Below are 17,701 nucleotides of genomic sequence, written 5' to 3'. Positions count from 1 at the left end.
TCTGACAAGGACATGAGGGGAAACAGAGGGTTAAATACACAACATGTAATTGATGGGATTGGAACCAGGTGTGAAGACAAGACAAAACCAATGGAAAATGAAAAATGGATCAGTGATGGCTAGAAGGCCAGTGACGTCGACCGCCGAACAAGGAGGGACCGAAGTCGTGACATTCAAACTGTAACCAGTGCCTGCAACGTGGATCAGGTTGTCAGTCAACCTACCAGGGTAGTTACAAGCAGCAGAGGAATTAAATCATCAACATCTATTGATTACATCTTTACTAACGCTGCAGATATTTGCTTTAAAACAGTATCCAAACCCGTAGGATGTAGTGATCACAATATAATATCTAGGACAACCAAAGTTCCAAAGGATGGGCCTAATATAGTGTATAAGAGGTCATACAATAAGTTTTGTAGTGATTCATATGTTGATGAAGTAAAGAATATTTGCTGGTCTGTGGTGTGTAGTGAGGAGCAACCAGATGCTGCACTTGATATATTTATGAAACTACTTATGAAACTACTTATTCCAGTGTGTGTGTACATGGGTATATGTGTGTGAGTGTACTGTATGTGTGTTCCTCAGACCTCTCTGTATTGGTCATCCTGCTGCTCTGGGCCAATTAGAGTGCTGTGTGGTCTGCCTGCAGCCATTGGGCACAGCCAGGGGTCAGAGAGTGTGACACGTCTCCTCTGACAGCCTCCGATTTGCTTGGCAGCCCGCGCCGGGGTAAGGTGCTGCCCCCGTCCGCCCCTTGGCACCCAGGGATTTGACATGTGACAAGAGGAGACAGGGGCAGTAGGGGCACCGGAGTGTCTGGATGGTACAGGGGCTACAGCAATTATTAGGGCCAAGGACTAGTCAAGGCCTGGACCCTCTATCTGTCAACAATGGAGGGGTCGTAAAACAGTAAGCCTAGTGGTTACTGTACGTGTGGGTGGTGTTCATTATTTGAGAATGTTCCCATTCAAAGACAGAGATAGAATCTCATCCATGTCATTTAGGCAGTGTCAGATAGGCTGGTTAACTCTGTAGTGAGAGAGCAACCTAACCTGCTGTGAACTGTAGATGGTGTACACCACACTAGGTGTTTTATTAGGGGTTGAGAGGGAGACCTATAGAGTGAGATTATTTGGCTTTGGCTGCCCTCCTGTAGAGTGTCAGTAAGGGGCTTCACCTGGGGGCTCTACACAGTACCTCCTAATATCCATCCTCTTCCTCCCTCTCTCTCTCTCTCAGACTGATGGCTGTGCCGCACAGCGCCACATCGTAAATTAGTCCCGGGTGGTGACACAGTGCTTTCTGGGTAATTTGGACAATGGGGCGTTTGACAGCTCACCCATCACAACTACAGCACCCCAGGGAGCCACTACTCCTCTTGAGATTTTCTCTTCGCCCTTCCTCTCCTCCCCCTTCCTCTCCTCCCTTACCACTGATGGAGCGACTCTCTAAGTAGCAGCATCATTCTCCAATCAAGCACCAAAATGTATTTTCATCTAGGAGAGAGCAAAGGAAGGAGAGGAGAGAGTGATGCGGCGCAGAAAGATAGATGAGGAGAGCTGCAGTAGAGAGAGGAGAGAGGGAGCTGCAGTAGAGAGAGGAAAGAGGGAGCTGCAGTAGAGAGAGGAAAGAGGAAGCTGCAGTAGAGAGAGGAGAGAGGGAGCTGCAGTAGAGAGAGGAAAGAGGGAGCTGCAGTAGAGAGAGGAGAGAGGGAGTTGCAGTAGAGAGAGGAAAGAGGGAGCTGCAGTAGAGAGAGGAAAGAGGGAGCTGCAGTAGAGAGAGGAGAGAGGGAGCTACAGTAGAGAGAGGAGAGAGGGAGCTGCAGTAGAGAGAGGAAAGAGGGAGCTGCAGTAGAGAGAGGAAAGAGGGAGCTGCACTAGAGAGAGGAGAGAGGGAGCTACAGTAGAGAGAGGAAAGAGGGAGCTGCAGTAGAGAGAGGAGAGAGGGAGCTGCAGTAGAGAGAGGAAAGAGGGAGCTACAGTAGAGAGAGGAAAGAGGGAGCTGCAGTAGAGAGAGGAAAGAGGGAGCTGCAGTAGAGAGAGGAAAGAGGGAGCTACAGTAGAGAGAGGAAAGAGGGAGCTGCAGTAGAGAGAGGAAAGAGGGAGCTGCAGTAGAGAGAGGAAAGAGGGAGCTGCAGTAGAGAGAGGAAAGAGGGAGCTGCAGTAGAGAGAGGAAAGAGGGAGCTGCAGTAGAGAGAGGAAAGAGGGAGCTGCAGTAGAGAGAGGAAAGAGGGAGCTACAGTAGAGAGAGGAAAGAGGGAGCTACAGTAGAGAGAGGAAAGAGGGAGCTGCAGTAGAGAGAGGAAAGAGGGAGCTACAGTAGAGAGAGGAAAGAGGAGCTGCAGTAGAGAGAGGAAAGAGGGAGCTACAGTAGAGAGGAAAGAGGGAGCTACAGTAGAGAGAGGCAAGAGGGAGCTACAGTAGAGAGAGGAGAGAGGGAGCTGCAGTAGAGAGAGGAGAGAGGGAGCTGCAGTAGAGAGAGGAAAGAGGGAGCTGCAGTAGAGAGAGGAGAGAGGGAGCTGCAGTAGAGAGAGGAGAGAGGGAGCTGCAGTAGAGAGAGGAGAGAGGGAGCTGCAGTAGAGAGAGGAAAGAGGGACCTGCAGTAGAGAGAGGAAAGAGGTAGCTGCAGTAGAGAGAGGAAAGAGGGAGCTACAGTAGAGAGAGGAAAGAGGGAGCTACAGTAGAGAGAGGAAAGAGGGAGCTGCAGTAGAGAGAGGAAAGAGGGAGCTGCAGTAGAGAGAGGAAAGAGGGGCTTCAGTAGAGCGAGGAAAGAGGTAGCTGCAGTAGAGAGAGGAAAGAGGTAGCTGCACAAGAGAGAGGAAAGAGGGAACTACAGTAGAGAGAGGAAAGAGGGAGCTGCAGTAGAGAGGAAAGATGGAGCTACAGTAGAGAGAGGAAAGAGGGAGCTACAGTAGAGAGAGGAAAGAGGGAGCTGCAGTAGAGAGAGGAAAGAGGGAGCTACTGTAGAGAGGGGAAAGAGGGAGCTGCAGTAGAGAGAGGAAAGAGGGAGCTGCAGTAGAGAGAGGAAAGAGGTAGCTGCACAAGAGAGAGGAAAGAGGGAGCTACAGTAGAGAGAGGAAAGAGGGAGCTGCAGTAGAGAGAGGAAAGAGGGAGCTACAGTAGAGAGGAAAGAGGAAGCTACAGTAGAGAGAGGAAAGAGGGAGCTGCAGTAGAGAGAGGAAAGAGGGAGCTACAGTAGAGAGGAAAGAGGGAGCTACAGTCGAGAGGAAAGATGGAGCTACAGTAGAGAGGAAAGATGGAGCTGCAGTAGAGAGAGGAAAGAGGGAGCTACAGTAGAGAGAGGAAAGAGGGAGCTACAGTAGAGAGAGGAAAGAGGGAGCTACAGTAGAGAGAGGAAAGAGGGAGCTGCAGTAGAGAGAGGAAAGAGGGAGCTGCAGTAGAGAGAGGAAAGAGGGAGCTACAGTAGAGAGAGAAAGAGGGAGCTGCAGTAGAGAGAGGAAAGAGGGAGCTACAGTAGAGAGGGAAAGAGGGAGCTGCAGTAGAGAGAGGAAAGAGGGAGCTGCAGTAGAGAGAGGAAAGAGGTAGCTGCACAAGAGAGAGGAAAGAGGGAGCTACAGTAGAGAGAGAGGAAAGAGGGAGCTGCAGTAGAGAGAGGAAAGAGGGAGCTACAGTAGAGAGGAAAGAGGAAGCTACAGTAGAGAGAGGAAAGAGGGAGCTGCAGTAGAGAGAGGAAAGAGGAGAGCTACAGTCGAGAGGAAGAGGGAGCTACAGTCGAGAGGAAAGATGGAGCTACAGTAGAGAGGAAAGATGGAGCTGCACAGAGAGAGGAAAGAGGAAGCTACAGTAGAGAGAGGAAAGAGGGAGCTACAGTAGAGAGAGGAAAGAGGGAGCTACAGTAGAGAGAGGAAAGAGGGAGCTGCAGTAGAGAGAGGAAAGAGGGAGCTGCAGTAGAGAGAGGAAAGAGGGAGCTACAGTAGAGAGAGGAAAGAGGGAGCTGCAGTAGAGAGAGGAAAGAGGTAGCTGCACAGAGAGAGGAAAGAGGGAGCTACAGTAGAGAGGAAAGAGGGAGCTGCAGTAGAGAGAGAGGAAAGAGGGAGCTACAGTAGAGAGAGGAAATATGGAGCTACAGTAGAGAGAGAAAGAGGGAGCTACAGTAGAGAGAGGAAAGAGGGAGCTGCAGTAGAGAGAGGAAAGAGGGAGCTACAGTAGAGAGGGAAAGAGGGAGCTGCAGTAGAGAGAGGAAAGAGGGAGCTGCAGTAGAGAGAGGAAAGAGGTAGCTGCACAAGAGAGAGGAAAGAGGGAGCTACAGTAGAGAGAGGAAAGAGGGAGCTGCAGTAGAGAGAGGAAAGAGGGAGCTAAAGTAGAGAGGAAAGAGGGAGCTACAGTAGAGAGAGGAAAGAGTGAGCTGCAGTAGAGAGAGGAAAGAGGGAGCTACAGTCTAGAGGAAAGAGGGAGCTACAGTAGAGAGGAAAGATGGAGCTATAGTAGAGAGGAAAGGGAGCTACAGTAGAGAGAGGAAAGAGGGAGCTGCAGTAGAGAGAGGAAAGAGGGAGCTACAGTAGAGAGAGGAAAAGGGAGCTACAGTAGAGAGAGAGGAAAGAGGGAGCTACAGTAGAGAGAGGCAAGAGGGAGCTACAGTAGAGAGAGGAGAGAGGAGCTGCAGTAGAGAGAGGAGAGAGGGAGCTGCAGTAGAGAGAGGAAAGAGGGAGCTGCAGTAGAGAGAGGGAGAGAGGAGCTGCAGTAGAGAGAGGAGAGGGAGCTGCAGTAGAGAGAGGAAAGAGGGAGCTGCAGTAGAGAGAGGAAAGAGGGAGCTGCAGTAGAGAGAGGAAAGAGGTAGCTGCAGTAGAGGAAAAGAGGGAGCTACAGTAGAGAGAGGAAAGAGGGAGCTACAGTAGAGAGAGAGGAAAGAGGGAGCTACAGTAGAGAGAGGAAAGAGGGAGCTGCAGTAGAGAGAGGAAAGAGGGAGCTGCAGTAGAGAGAGGAAAGAGGGAGCTACAGTAGAGAGGAAAGATGGAGCTGCAGTAGAGAGAGAAAGAGGAGCTACAGTAGAGAGAGGAAAGAGGGAGCTGCAGTAGAGAGAGGAAAGAGGGAGCTACAGTAGAGAGGGGAAAGAGGAGCTGCAGTAGAGAGAGGAAAGAGGGAGCTGCAGTAGAGAGAGGAAAGAGGTAGCTGCACAAGAGAGAGGAAAGAGGGAGCTACAGTAGAGAGAGGAAAGAGGAGCTGCAGTAGAGAGAGGAAAGAGCTGCACAGAGAGGAAAGAGGAAGCTACAGTAGAGAGAGGAAAGAGGGAGCTGCAGTAGAGAGGAAAGATGGAGCTACAGTAGAGAGGAAAGATGGAGCTGCAGTAGAGAGAGGAAAGAGGAGCTACAGTAGAGAGAGGAAGAGGGAGCTACAGTAGAGAGAGGAAAGAGGGAGCTACAGTAGAGAGAGGAAAGAGGGAGCTGCAGTAGAGAGAGGAAAGAGGAGCTGCAGTAGAGAGAGGAAAGAGGGAGCTACAGTAGAGAGAGGAAAGAGGAGCTGCAGTAGAGAGAGGAAAGAGGGAGCTACTGTAGAGAGGAAAGAGGGAGCTGCAGAGAGAGGAAAAGGGAGCTGCAGAGAGAGGAAAGAGGTAGCTGCACAAGAGAGAGGAAAGAGGGAGCTACAGTAGAGAGAGGAAAGAGGAGCTGCAGTAGAGAGAGGAAAGAGGGAGCTACAGTAGAGAGAGGAAAGAGGAAGCTACAGTAGAGATAGGAAAGAGGGAGCTGCAGTAGAGAGAGGAAAGAGAGAGCTACAGTCGAGAGGAAAGAGGGAGCTACAGTCGAGAGGAAAGATGGAGCTACAGTAGAGAGGAAAGATGGAGCTGCAGTAGAGAGAGGAAAGAGGAGCTACAGTAGAGAGAGGAAAGAGGGAGCTACAGTAGAGAGAGGAAAGGGAGCTACAGTAGAGAGAGGAAAGAGGGAGCTGCAGTAGAGAGAGGAAAGAGGGAGCTGCAGTAGAGAGAGGAAAGAGGGAGCTACAGTAGAGAGAGGAAAGAGGAGCTGCAGTAGAGAGAGGAAAGAGGTAGCTGCAGTAGAGAGAGGAAAGAGGGAGCTACAGTAGAGAGGAAAGAGGGAGCTGCAGTAGAGAGAGGAAAGAGGGAGCTACAGTAGAGAGGAAATATGGAGCTACAGTAGAGAGAGTAAAGAGGGAGCTACAGTAGAGAGAGGAAAGAGGGAGCTGCAGTAGAGAGAGGAAAGAGGGAGCTACAGTAGAGAGGGGAAAGAGGGAGCTGCAGTAGAGAGAGGAAAGAGGGAGCTGCAGTAGAGAGAGGAAAGAGGTAGCTGCACAAGAGAGAGGAAAGAGGGAGCTACAGTAGAGAGAGGAAAGAGGGAGCTGCAGTAGAGAGAGGAAAGAGGGAGCTAAAGTAGAGAGGAAAGAGGGAGCTACAGTAGAGAGAGGAAAGAGTGAGCTGCAGTAGAGAGAGGAAAGAGGGAGCTACAGTCTAGAGGAAAGAGGGAGCTACAGTAGAGAGGAAAGATGGAGCTATAGTAGAGAGAGGAAAGTGGGAGCTACAGTAGAGAGAGGAAAGAGGGAGCTGCAGTAGAGAGAGGAAAGAGGGAGCTACAGTAGAGAGAGGAAAGAGGGAGCTACAGTAGAGAGAGGAAAGAGGGAGCTACAGTAGAGAGAGGCAAGAGGGAGCTACAGTAGAGAGAGGAGAGAGGGAGCTGCAGTAGAGAGAGGAGAGAGGGAGCTGCAGTAGAGAGAGGAAAGAGGGAGCTGCAGTAGAGAGAGGAGAGAGGGAGCTGCAGTAGAGAGAGGAGAGAGGGAGCTGCAGTAGAGAGAGGAGAGAGGGAGCTGCAGTAGAGAGAGGAAAGAGGGACCTGCAGTAGAGAGAGGAAAGAGGTAGCTGCAGTAGAGAGAGGAAAGAGGAGCTACAGTAGAGAGAGGAAAGAGGGAGCTACAGTAGAGAGAGGAAAGATGGAGCTACAGTAGAGAGAGGAAAGAGGGAGCTGCAGTAGAGAGAGGAAAGAGGAGCTGCAGTAGAGAGAGGAAAGAGGGAGCTACAGTAGAGAGGAAAGAGGAGCTGCAGTAGAGAAGTAAAGAGGGAGCTACAGTAGAGAGAGGAAAGAGGGAGCTGCAGTAGAGAGGAAAGAGGGAGCTACAGTAGAGAGAGGAAAGAGGGAGCTGCAGTAGAGAGAGGAAAGAGGGAGCTGCAGTAGAGAGAGGAAAGAGGTAGCTGCACAAGAGAGAGGAAAGAGGGAGCTACAGTAGAGAGAGGAAAAAGAGGAGCTGCAGTAGAGAGGAAAGATGGAGCTACAGTAGAGAGAGGAAAGAGGGAGCTACAGTAGAGAGAGGAAAGAGGGAGCTGCAGTAGAGAGAGGAAAGAGGGAGCTACAGTAGAGAGAGGAAAGAGGGAGCTGCAGTAGAGAGAGGAAAGAGGAGCTACAGTAGAGAGGAAGAGGAGCTACAGTAGAGAGAGGAAAGAGGGAGCTGCAGTAGAGAGAGGAAAGAGGGAGCTACAGTCTAGAGGAAAGAGGAGCTACAGTAGAGAGGAAAGATGGAGCTACAGTAGAGAGAGGAAAGAGGAGCTGCAGTAGAGAGAGGAAAGAGGGAGCTACAGTAGAGAGGAAAGAGGGAGCTACAGTAGAGAGAGGAAAGAGGGAGCTGCAGTAGAGAGAGGAAAGAGGAGCTGCACAAGAGAGAGGAAAGAGGGAGCTGCAGTAGAGAGAGGAAAGAGGGAGCTGCAGTAGAGAGAGGAAAGAGGGAGCTACAGTAGAGAGAGGAAAAGGGAGCTGCAGTAGAGAGGAAAGAGGGAGCTACAGTAGAGAGGAAAGAGGAGCTCAGTAGAGAGAGGAAAGAGGGAGCTGCAGTAGAGAGAGGAAAGAGGGAGCTACAGTAGAGAGAGAGGAAAGAGGGAGCTACATTAGAGAGGAAAGATGGAGCTACAGTAGAGAGAGGAAAGAGGAGCTACAGTAGAGAGAGGAAAGAGGAGCTGCAGTAGAGAGAGGAAAGAGGGAGCTGCAGTAGAGGAGGAAAGAGGGAGCTGCAGTAGAGAGAGGAAAGAGGAGCTGCAGTAGAGAGAGGAAAGAGGAGCTGCACAAGAGAGAGGAAAGAGGGAGCTACAGTAGAGAGAGGAAAGAGGGAGCTGCAGTAGAGAGAGGAAAGAGGGAGCTACAGTAGAGAGAGGAAAGGGAGCTGCAGTAGAGAGGAAAGAGGAGCTACAGTAGAGAGAGAAAGATGGAGCTACAGTAGAGAGGAAAAGAGGAGCTACAGTAGAGAGAGGAAAGAGGGAGCTACAGTAGAGAGAGGAAAGAGGGAGCTACAGTAGAGAGAGGAAAGAGGGAGCTGCAGTAGAGAGAGGAAAGAGGGAGCTACAGTAGAGAGAGGAAAGAGGGAGCTGCAGTAGAGAGAGGAAAGAGGAGCTGCAGTAGAGAGAGGAAAGAGGGAGCTACAATAGAGAGAGGAAAGAGGGAGCTACAGTAGAGAGAGGAAAGAGGGAGCTGCAGTAGAGAGAGGAGAGAGGGAGCTGCAGTAGAGAGAGGAAAGAGGGAGCTGCAGTAGAGAGAGGAAAGAGGGAGCTGCAGTAGAGAGAGGAAAGAGGGAGCTGCAGTAGAGAGAGGAAAGAGGGAGCTGCAGTAGAGAGAGGAAAGAGGGAGCTGCAGTAGAGAGAGGAAAGAGGTAGCTGCAGTAGAGAGAGGAAAGAGGGAGCTACAGTAGAGAGAGGAAAGAGGGAGCTACAGTAGAGAGAGGAAAGAGGGAGCTGCAGTAGAGAGAGGAAAGAGGGAGCTGCAGTAGAGAGAGGAAAGAGGGGGCTGCAGTAGAGAGAGGAAAGAGGTAGCTGCAGTAGAGAGAGGAAAGAGGTAGCTGCACAAGAGAGAGGAAAGAGGGAACTACAGTAGAGAGAGGAAAGAGGGAGCTGCAGTAGAGAGGAAAGATGGAGCTACAGTAGAGAGAGGAAAGAGGGAGCTACAGTAGAGAGAGGAAAGAGGGAGCTGCAGTAGAGAGAGGAAAGAGGGAGCTACTGTAGAGAGAGGGGAAAGAGGGAGCTGCAGTAGAGAGAGGAAAGAGGGAGCTGCAGTAGAGAGAGGAAAGAGGTAGCTGCACAAGAGAGAGGAAAGAGGGAGCTACAGTAGAGAGAGGAAAGAGGGAGCTGCAGTAGAGAGAGGAAAGAGGAGCTACAGTAGAGAGAGGAAAGAGGAAGCTACAGTAGAGAGAGGAAAGAGGGAGCTGCAGTAGAGAGAGGAAAGAGGAGCTACAGTTGAGAGGAAAGAGGGAGCTACAGTCGAGAGGAAAGATGGAGCTACAGTAGAGAGGAAAGATGGAGCTGCAGTAGAGAGAGGAAAGAGGGAGCTACAGTAGAGAGAGGAAAGAGGGAGCTACAGTAGAGAGAGGAAAGAGGGAGCTACAGTAGAGAGAGGAAAGAGGGAGCTGCAGTAGAGAGAGGAAAGAGGGAGCTACAGTAGAGAGAGGAAAGAGGGAGCTGCAGTAGAGAGAGGAAAGAGGGAGCTACTGTAGAGAGGGGAAAGAGGGAGCTGCAGTAGAGAGAGGAAAGAGGGAGCTGCAGTAGAGAGAGGAAAGAGGTAGCTGCACAAGAGAGAGGAAAGAGGGAGCTACAGTAGAGAGAGGAAAGAGGGAGCTGCAGTAGAGAGAGGAAAGAGGGAGCTACAGTAGAGAGGAAAGAGGAAGCTACAGTAGAGAGAGGAAAGAGGGAGCTGCAGTAGAGAGAGGAAAGAGAGAGCTACAGTCGAGAGGAAAGAGGGAGCTACAGTCGAGAGGAAAGATGGAGCTACAGTAGAGAGGAAAGATGGAGCTGCAGTAGAGAGAGGAAAGAGGAAGCTACAGTAGAGAGAGGAAAGAGGGAGCTACAGTAGAGAGAGGAAAGAGGGAGCTACAGTAGAGAGAGGAAAGAGGGAGCTGCAGTAGAGAGAGGAAAGAGGGAGCTGCAGTAGAGAGAGGAAAGAGGGAGCTACAGTAGAGAGAGGAAAGAGGTAGCTGCAGTAGAGAGAGGAAAGAGGTAGCTGCACAAGAGAGAGGAAAGAGGGAGCTACAGTAGAGAGAGGAAAGAGGGAGCTGCAGTAGAGAGAGGAAAGAGGGAGCTAAAGTAGAGAGGAAAGAGGGAGCTGCAGTAGAGAGAGGAAAGAGGGAGCTGCAGTAGAGAGAGGAAAGAGGGAGCTACAGTCTAGAGGAAAGATGGAGCTACAGTAGAGAGGAAAGAGGGAGCTGCAGTAGAGAGAGGAAAGAGGGAGCTACAGTAGAGAGGAAAGATGGAGCTGCAGTAGAGAGAGTAAAGAGGGAGCTACAGTAGAGAGAGGAAAGAGGGAGCTGCAGTAGAGAGAGGAAAGAGGGAGCTACAGTAGAGAGGGGAAAGAGGGAGCTGCAGTAGAGAGAGGAAAGAGGGAGCTGCAGTAGAGAGAGGAAAGAGGTAGCTGCACAAGAGAGAGGAAAGAGGGAGCTACAGTAGAGAGAGAGGAAAGAGGGAGCTGCAGTAGAGAGGAAAGATGGAGCTACAGTAGAGAGGAAAGATGGAGCTGCAGTAGAGAGAGGAAAGAGGGAGCTACAGTAGAGAGAGGAAAGAGGGAGCTACAGTAGAGAGAGGAAAGAGGGAGCTACAGTAGAGAGAGGAAAGAGGGAGCTGCAGTAGAGAGAGGAAAGAGGGAGCTACAGTAGAGAGGAAAGAGGGAGCTACAGTAGAGAGAGGAAAGAGGGAGCTGCAGTAGAGAGAGGAAAGAGGGAGCTACAGTCTAGAGGAAAGAGGGAGCTACAGTAGAGAGGAAAGATGGAGCTACAGTAGAGAGAGGAAAGAGGGAGCTGCAGTAGAGAGAGGAAAGAGGGAGCTACAGTAGAGAGAGGAAAGGATGAGCTGCAGTAGAGAGAGGAAAGAGGGAGTTGCAGTAGAGAGAGGAAAGAGGTAGCTGCACAAGAGAGAGGAGAGAGGGAGCTGCAGTAGAGAGAGGAAAGAGGGAGCTGCAGTAGAGAGAGGAAAGAGGGAGCTACAGTAGAGAGAGGAAAGAGGGAGCTGCAGTAGAGAGAGGAAAGAGGGAGCTACAGTAGAGAGGAAAGAGGGAGCTTCAGTAGAGAGAGGAAAGAGGGAGCTGCAGTAGAGAGAGGAAAGAGGGAGCTACAGTCGAGAGGAAAGAGGGAGCTACATTAGAGAGGAAAGATGGAGCTACAGTAGAGAGAGGAAAGAGGGAGCTACAGTAGAGAGAGGAAAGAGGGAGCTACAGTAGAGAGAGGAAAGGATGAGCTGCAGTAGAGAGAGGAAAGAGGGAGTTGCAGTAGAGAGAGGAAAGAGGTAGCTGCACAAGAGAGAGGAGAGAGGGAGCTGCAGTAGAGAGAGGAAAGAGGAGCTGCAGTAGAGAGAGGAAAGAGGGAGCTACAGTAGAGAGAGGAAAGAGGGAGCTGCAGTAGAGAGAGGAAAGAGGGAGCTACAGTAGAGAGGAAAGAGGGAGCTTCAGTAGAGAGAGGAAAGAGGAGCTGCAGTAGAGAGAGGAAAGAGGGAGCTACAGTCGAGAGGAAAGAGGGAGCTACATTAGAGAGGAAAGATGGAGCTACAGTAGAGAGAGGAAAGAGGGAGCTACAGTAGAGAGAGGAAAGAGGGAGCTGCAGTAGAGAGAGGAAAGAGGGAGCTGCAGTAGAGAGAGGAAAGAGGGAGCTGCAGTAGAGAGAGGAAAGAGGTAGCTGCAGTAGAGAGAGGAAAGAGGTAGCTGCACAAGAGAGAGGAAAGAGGGAGCTACAGTAGAGAGAGGAAAGAGGGAGCTGCAGTAGAGAGAGGAAAGAGGGAGCTACAGTAGAGAGAGGAAAGAGGGAGCTGCAGTAGAGAGAGGAAAGAGGGAGCTGCAGTAGAGAGAGGAAAGATGGAGCTACAGTAGAGAGAGGAAAGAGGGAGCTGCAGTAGAGAGAGGAAAGAGGGAGCTACAGTAGAGAGGGGAAAGAGGGAGCTGCAGTAGAGAGAGGAAAGAGGTAGCTGCACAAGAGAGAGGAAAGAGGGAGCTACAGTAGAGAGAGGAAAGAGGTAGCTGCACAAGAGAGAGGAAAGAGGGAGCTACAGTAGAGAGGAAAGAGGGAGATTCAGTAGAGAGAGGAAAGAGGGAGCTGCAGTAGAGAGAGGAAAGAGGGAGCTACAGTCGAGAGGAAAGAGGGAGCTACATTAGAGAGGAAAGATGGAGCTACAGTAGAGAGAGGAAAGAGGGAGCTACAGTAGAGAGAGGAAAGAGGGAGCTGCAGTAGAGAGAGGAGAGAGGGAGCTGCAGTAGAGAGAGGAGAGAGGGAGCTGCAGTAGAGAGAGGAAAGAGGGACCTGCAGTAGAGAGAGGAAAGAGGTAGCTGCAGTAGAGAGAGGAAATAGGGAGCTACAGTAGAGAGAGGAAAGAGGGAGCTACAGTAGAGAGAGGAAAGAGGGAGCTACAGTAGAGAGAGGAAAGAGGGAGCTGCAGTAGAGAGAGGAAAGAGGGAGCTGCAGTAGAGAGAGGAAAGAGGGAGCTGCAGTAGAGAGAGGAAAGAGGGAGCTACAGTCGAGAGGAAAGATGGAGCTGCAGTAGAGAGAGTAAAGAGGGAGCTACAGTAGAGAGAGGAAAGAGGGAGCTGCAGTAGAGAGAGGAAAGAGGGAGCTACAGTAGAGAGGGGAAAGAGGGAGCTGCAGTAGAGAGAGGAAAGAGGGAGCTGCAGTAGAGAGAGGAAAGAGGTAGCTGCACAAGAGAGAGGAAAGAGGGAGCTACAGTAGAGAGAGAGGAAAGAGGGAGCTGCAGTAGAGAGGAAAGATGGAGCTACAGTAGAGAGGAAAGATGGAGCTGCAGTAGAGAGAGGAAAGAGGGAGCTACAGTAGAGAGAGGAAAGAGGGAGCTACAGTAGAGAGAGGAAAGAGGGAGCTACAGTAGAGAGAGGAAAGAGGGAGCTGCAGTAGAGAGAGGAAAGAGGGAGCTACAGTAGAGAGAGGAAAGAGGTAGCTGCAGTAGAGAGAGGAAAGAGGTAGCTGCACAAGAGAGAGGAAAGAGGGAGCTACAGTAGAGAGAGGAAAGAGGGAGCTGCAGTAGAGAGAGGAAAGAGGGAGCTACAGTAGAGAGGAAAGATGGAGCTGCAGTAGAGAGAGTAAAGAGGGAGCTACAGTAGAGAGAGGAAAGAGGGAGCTGCAGTAGAGAGAGGAAAGAGGGAGCTACAGTAGAGAGGGGAAAGAGGGAGCTGCAGTAGAGAGAGGAAAGAGGGAGCTGCAGTAGAGAGAGGAAAGAGGTAGCTGCACAAGAGAGAGGAAAGAGGGAGCTACAGTAGAGAGAGGAAAGAGGGAGCTGCAGTAGAGAGGGGAAAGAGGGAGCTACAGTAGAGAGAGGAAAGAGGGAGCTGCAGTAGAGAGAGGAAAGAGGGAGCTACAGTAGAGAGGGGAAAGAGGGAGCTGCAGTAGAGAGAGGAAAGAGGTAGCTGCACAAGAGAGAGGAAAGAGGGAGCTACAGTAGAGAGAGGAAAGAGGGAGCTGCAGTAGAGAGAGGAAAGAGGGAGCTACAGTAGAGAGAGGAAAGAGGGAGCTGCAGTAGAGAGAGGAAAGAGGGAGCTACAGTAGAGAGGAAAGATGGAGCTGCAGTAGAGAGAGGAAAGAGGGAGCTGCAGTAGAGAGAGGAAAGAGGGAGCTACAGTAGAGAGAGGAAAGGATGAGCTGCAGTAGAGAGAGGAAAGAGGGAGTTGCAGTAGAGAGAGGAAAGAGGTAGCTGCACAAGAGAGAGGAGAGAGGGAGCTACAGTAGAGAGAGGAAAGAGGGAGCTGCAGTAGAGAGAGGAAAGAGGGAGCTGCAGTAGAGAGAGGAAAGATGGAGCTACAGTAGAGAGAGGAAAGAGGGAGCTGCAGTAGAGAGAGTATAGAGGGAGCTACAGTAGAGAGGGGAAAGAGGGAGCTGCAGTAGAGAGAGGAAAGAGGGAGCTGCAGTAGAGAGAGGAAAGAGGTAGCTGCACAAGAGAGAGGAAAGAGGGAGCTACAGTAGAGAGAGGAAAGAGGGAGCTGCAGTAGAGAGAGGAAAGAGGGAGCTACAGTAGAGAGGAAAGAGGGAGCTACAGTAGAGAGAGGAAAGAGGGAGCTGCAGTAGAGAGAGGAAAGAGGGAGCTACAGTCTAGAGGAAAGAGGGAGCTACAGTAGAGAGGAAAGATGGAGCTAGAGTAGAGAGAGGAAAGGATGAGCTGCAGTAGAGAGAGGAAAGAGGGAGTTGCAGTAGAGAGAGGAAAGAGGTAGCTGTACAAGAGAGAGGAGAGAGGGAGCTGCAGTAGAGAGAGGAAAGAGGGAGCTGCAGTAGAGAGAGGAAAGAGGGAGCTACAGTAGAGAGAGGAAAGGATGAGCTGCAGTAGAGAGAGGAAAGAGGGAGTTGCAGTAGAGAGAGGAAAGAGGTAGCTGCACAAGAGAGAGGAGAGAGGGAGCTGCAGTAGAGAGAGGAAAGAGGGAGCTGCAGTAGAGAGAGGAAAGAGGGAGCTACAGTAGAGAGAGGAAAGAGGGAGCTGCAGTAGAGAGAGGAAAGAAGGAGCTACAGTAGAGAGGAAAGAGGGAGCTTCAGTAGAGAGAGGAAAGAGGGAGCTGCAGTAGAGAGAGGAAAGAGGGAGCTACAGTCGAGAGGAAAGAGGGAGCTACATTAGAGAGGAAAGATGGAGCTACAGTAGAGAGAGGAAAGAGGGAGCTACAGTAGAGAGAGGAAAGAGGGAGCTGCAGTAGAGAGAGGAAAGAGGGAGCTGCAGTAGAGAGAGGAAAGAGGGAGCTGCAGTAGAGAGAGGAAAGAGGTAGCTGCAGTAGAGAGAGGAAAGAGGTAGGTGCACAAGAGAGAGGAAAGAGGGAGCTACAGTAGAGAGAGGAAAGAGGGAGCTGCAGTAGAGAGAGGAAAGAGGGAGCTACAGTAGAGAGAGGAAAGAGGGAGCTGCAGTAGAGAGAGGAAAGAGGGAGCTGCAGTAGAGAGAGGAAAGATGGAGCTACAGTAGAGAGAGGAAAGAGGGAGCTGCAGTAGAGAGAGGAAAGAGGGAGCTACAGTAGAGAGGGGAAAGAGGGAGCTGCAGTAGAGAGAGGAAAGAGGTAGCTGCACAGGAGAGAGGAAAGAGGGAGCTACAGTAGAGAGAGGAAAGAGGTAGCTGCACAAGAGAGAGGAAAGAGGGAGCTACAGTAGAGAGGAAAGAGGGAGCTTCAGTAGAGAGAGGAAAGAGGGAGCTGCAGTAGAGAGAGGAAAGAGGGAGCTACAGTCGAGAGGAAAGAGGGAGCTACATTAGAGAGGAAAGATGGAGCTACAGTAGAGAGAGGAAAGAGGGAGCTACAGTAGAGAGAGGAAAGAGGGAGCTGCAGTAGAGAGAGGAAAGAGGGAGCTGCAGTAGAGAGAGGGAAGAGGGAGCTGCAGTAGAGAGAGGAAAGAGGTAGCTGCAGTAGAGAGAGGAAAGAGGTAGCTGCACAAGAGAGAGGAAAGAGGGAGCTACAGTAGAGAGAGGAAAGAGGGAGCTGCAGTAGAGAGAGGAAAGAGGGAGCTACAGTAGAGAGAGGAAAGAGGGAGCTGCAGTAGAGAGAGGAAAGAGGGAGCTGCAGTAGAGAGAGGAAAGATGGAGCTACAGTAGAGAGAGGAAAGAGGGAGCTGCAGTAGAGAGAGGAAATAGGGAGCTACAGTAGAGAGGGGAAAGAGGGAGCTGCAGTAGAGAGAGGAAAGAGGTAGCTGCACAAGAGAGAGGAAAGAGGGAGCTACAGTAGAGAGAGGAAAGAGGGAGCTGCAGTAGAGAGAGGAAAGAGGGAGCTGCAGTAGAGAGAGGAAAGAGGGAGCTGCAGTAGAGAGAGGAGAGAGGGAGCTGCAGTAGAGAGAGGAAAGAGGGAGCTACAGTAGAGAGAGGAAAGAGGGAGCTGCAGTAGAGAGAGGAAAGAGGGAGCTGCAGTAGAGAGAGGAAAGAGGGAGCTGCAGTAGAGAGAGGAAAGAGGGAGCTGCAGTAGAGAGAGGAAAGATGGAGCTGCAGTAGAGAGAGGAAAGAGGGAGCTACAGTAGAGAGAGGAAAGAGGGAGCTGCAGAAGAGAGAGAGGAAAGAGGGAGCTGCAGTAGAGAGAGGAAAGAGGGAGCTGCAGTAGAGAGAGGAGAGAGGGAGCTGCAGTAGAGAGAGGAAAGAGGGAGCTACAGTAGAGAGAGGAAAGAGGGAGCTGCAGTAGAGAGAGGAAAGAGGGAGCTGCATTAGAGAGAGGAAAGAGGGAGCTGCAGTAGAGAGAGGAAAGAGGGAGCTGCAGTAGAGAGAGGAAAGATGGAGCTGCAGTAGAGAGAGGAAAGAGGGAGCTACAGTAGAGAGAGGAAAGAGGGAGTTGCAGCAGAGAGAGAGGAAAGAGGGAGCTGCAGTAGAGAGAGGAAAGAGGTAGCTGCAGTAGAGAGAGGAAAGAGGTAGCTGCACAAGAGAGAGGAAAGAGGGAGCTACAGTAGAGAGAGGAAAGAGGGAGCTGCAGTAGAGAGAGGAAAGAGGGAGCTACAGTAGAGAGAGGAAAGAGGGAGCTACAGTAGAGAGAGGAAAGAGGGAGCTGCGGTAGAGAGAGGAAAGAGGGAGCTACAGTAGAGAGAGGAAAGAGGGAGCTGCAGTAGAGAGAGGAAAGAGGGAGCTACAGTAGAGAGAGGAAAGAGGGAGCTGCAGTAGAGAGAGGAAAGAGGGAGCTACAGTAGAGAGGAAAGAGGGAGCTACAGTAGAGAGAGGAAAGAGGGAGCTACAGTAGAGAGGAAAGAGGGAGCTACAGTAGAGAGAGGAAAGAGGGAGCTACAGTAGAGAGAGGAAAGAGGATGGTGAGAAAAAGGGAAGAAAATGAGAGGAAAGGGAAACATGTTTCTATAAATGTATGATCAGCAGTATCACTCATCCCAAAAGAACGCATAAACACGATTAAATGCAATCTCACTTTTTGAAAACTGTCAATAACAACATATTTCCAATATTTCCTGTAAAACAGAATAATTCTGACCTTGTAACAAATCAGTTGAATGCATCAATCCAGCGTTATCTATCTAGAGTTTTGCAGACGGGTTGGAGTGAGTTTTTTGTGCCACCTCTTGCTTATGCACATAGCCTTTGTATTCCCGCTGCAGTACAGTGAGCCTCCGTTTCCATGACACCCTGGGAATTAATTTCCTCAGAATGCAGAATTAAACCTCAGAAAGATTCCCTCTCTTTTCTAACCTGCAGCATATTTTTCGTTGCTGTATTTCATATAGGGAGGCAGTGTATTGGACTGTATTTTATAGGAACTACCTGTGCTGGTTCAGGATCAGTCTTCCTGTCTCTCCCTGTGTTCTTCTCTGTGGCGTATGGTCCCAGCAGGGCTGAGGAAGGACCCAGTAATGAAATGAGGGAGTGGCTCTGTGTGTCTCGGCCTTCCAGTGCCTCCTGCCAGTCTCTGTCTCTCTGTATGCTGTCTGTAATAATAATAATAATGGTGGGTGCTTATATTTGTCCTATTTCAAGTGTGTATTAATACACGTGTGACTTGAAAGCGTATCCCAATCCGTGTAGAGTGGGGTCCTGCGGCCAGGATCTGCCATTATCAGAAGATTCAAACTAGCAACCTTTCAGTTACTGGTGTTTTATTGATGTTGAATTTCTTTATTTAACTAGGCAAGCCAGTTAAGAATAAATTCTAACCGCTACTTGCCGATCTCTCTCTCTCTCTGCCTGTCTGCCTGTCTGCCTGTCTGCCTGTCTGTATTAAGTAGATCACTCATCCATCTCTTCAGCCATCACAGTCTCTCAGAGCCTGCCCTGGCCTGTCTGCCTTTCTGCCTGTCTGTATTAAGTAGATCACTCATCCATCTCTTCAGCCATC

At 50.6% G+C, this 17,701-nt stretch overlaps 1 protein-coding gene and 1 long non-coding RNA gene across 5 annotated transcripts in view; both read left to right on the top strand.

The window, feature by feature from the left end:
- Positions 1-17,701, top strand: part of LOC118372846 (netrin receptor UNC5C-like) — a 343,833-nt gene that overhangs the window by 135,979 nt on the left and 190,153 nt on the right. The gene's annotated exons all lie outside the window — the stretch shown is intronic.
- Positions 11,407-15,534, top strand: LOC127906344 (uncharacterized). The gene is made up of 3 exons (XR_008060945.1): positions 11,407-13,329; positions 13,822-14,697; positions 15,316-15,534. It is a non-coding gene; the product is annotated as an uncharacterized LOC127906344 (long non-coding RNA).

Source organism: Oncorhynchus keta, chromosome 12 (assembly GCF_023373465.1).
Source record: "Oncorhynchus keta strain PuntledgeMale-10-30-2019 chromosome 12, Oket_V2, whole genome shotgun sequence".
Lineage (NCBI taxonomy): Eukaryota > Metazoa > Chordata > Actinopteri > Salmoniformes > Salmonidae > Oncorhynchus > Oncorhynchus keta.
Note: the sequence above shows the minus strand (reverse complement) of the source record. Positions and strands in the feature narration are given on the sequence as shown.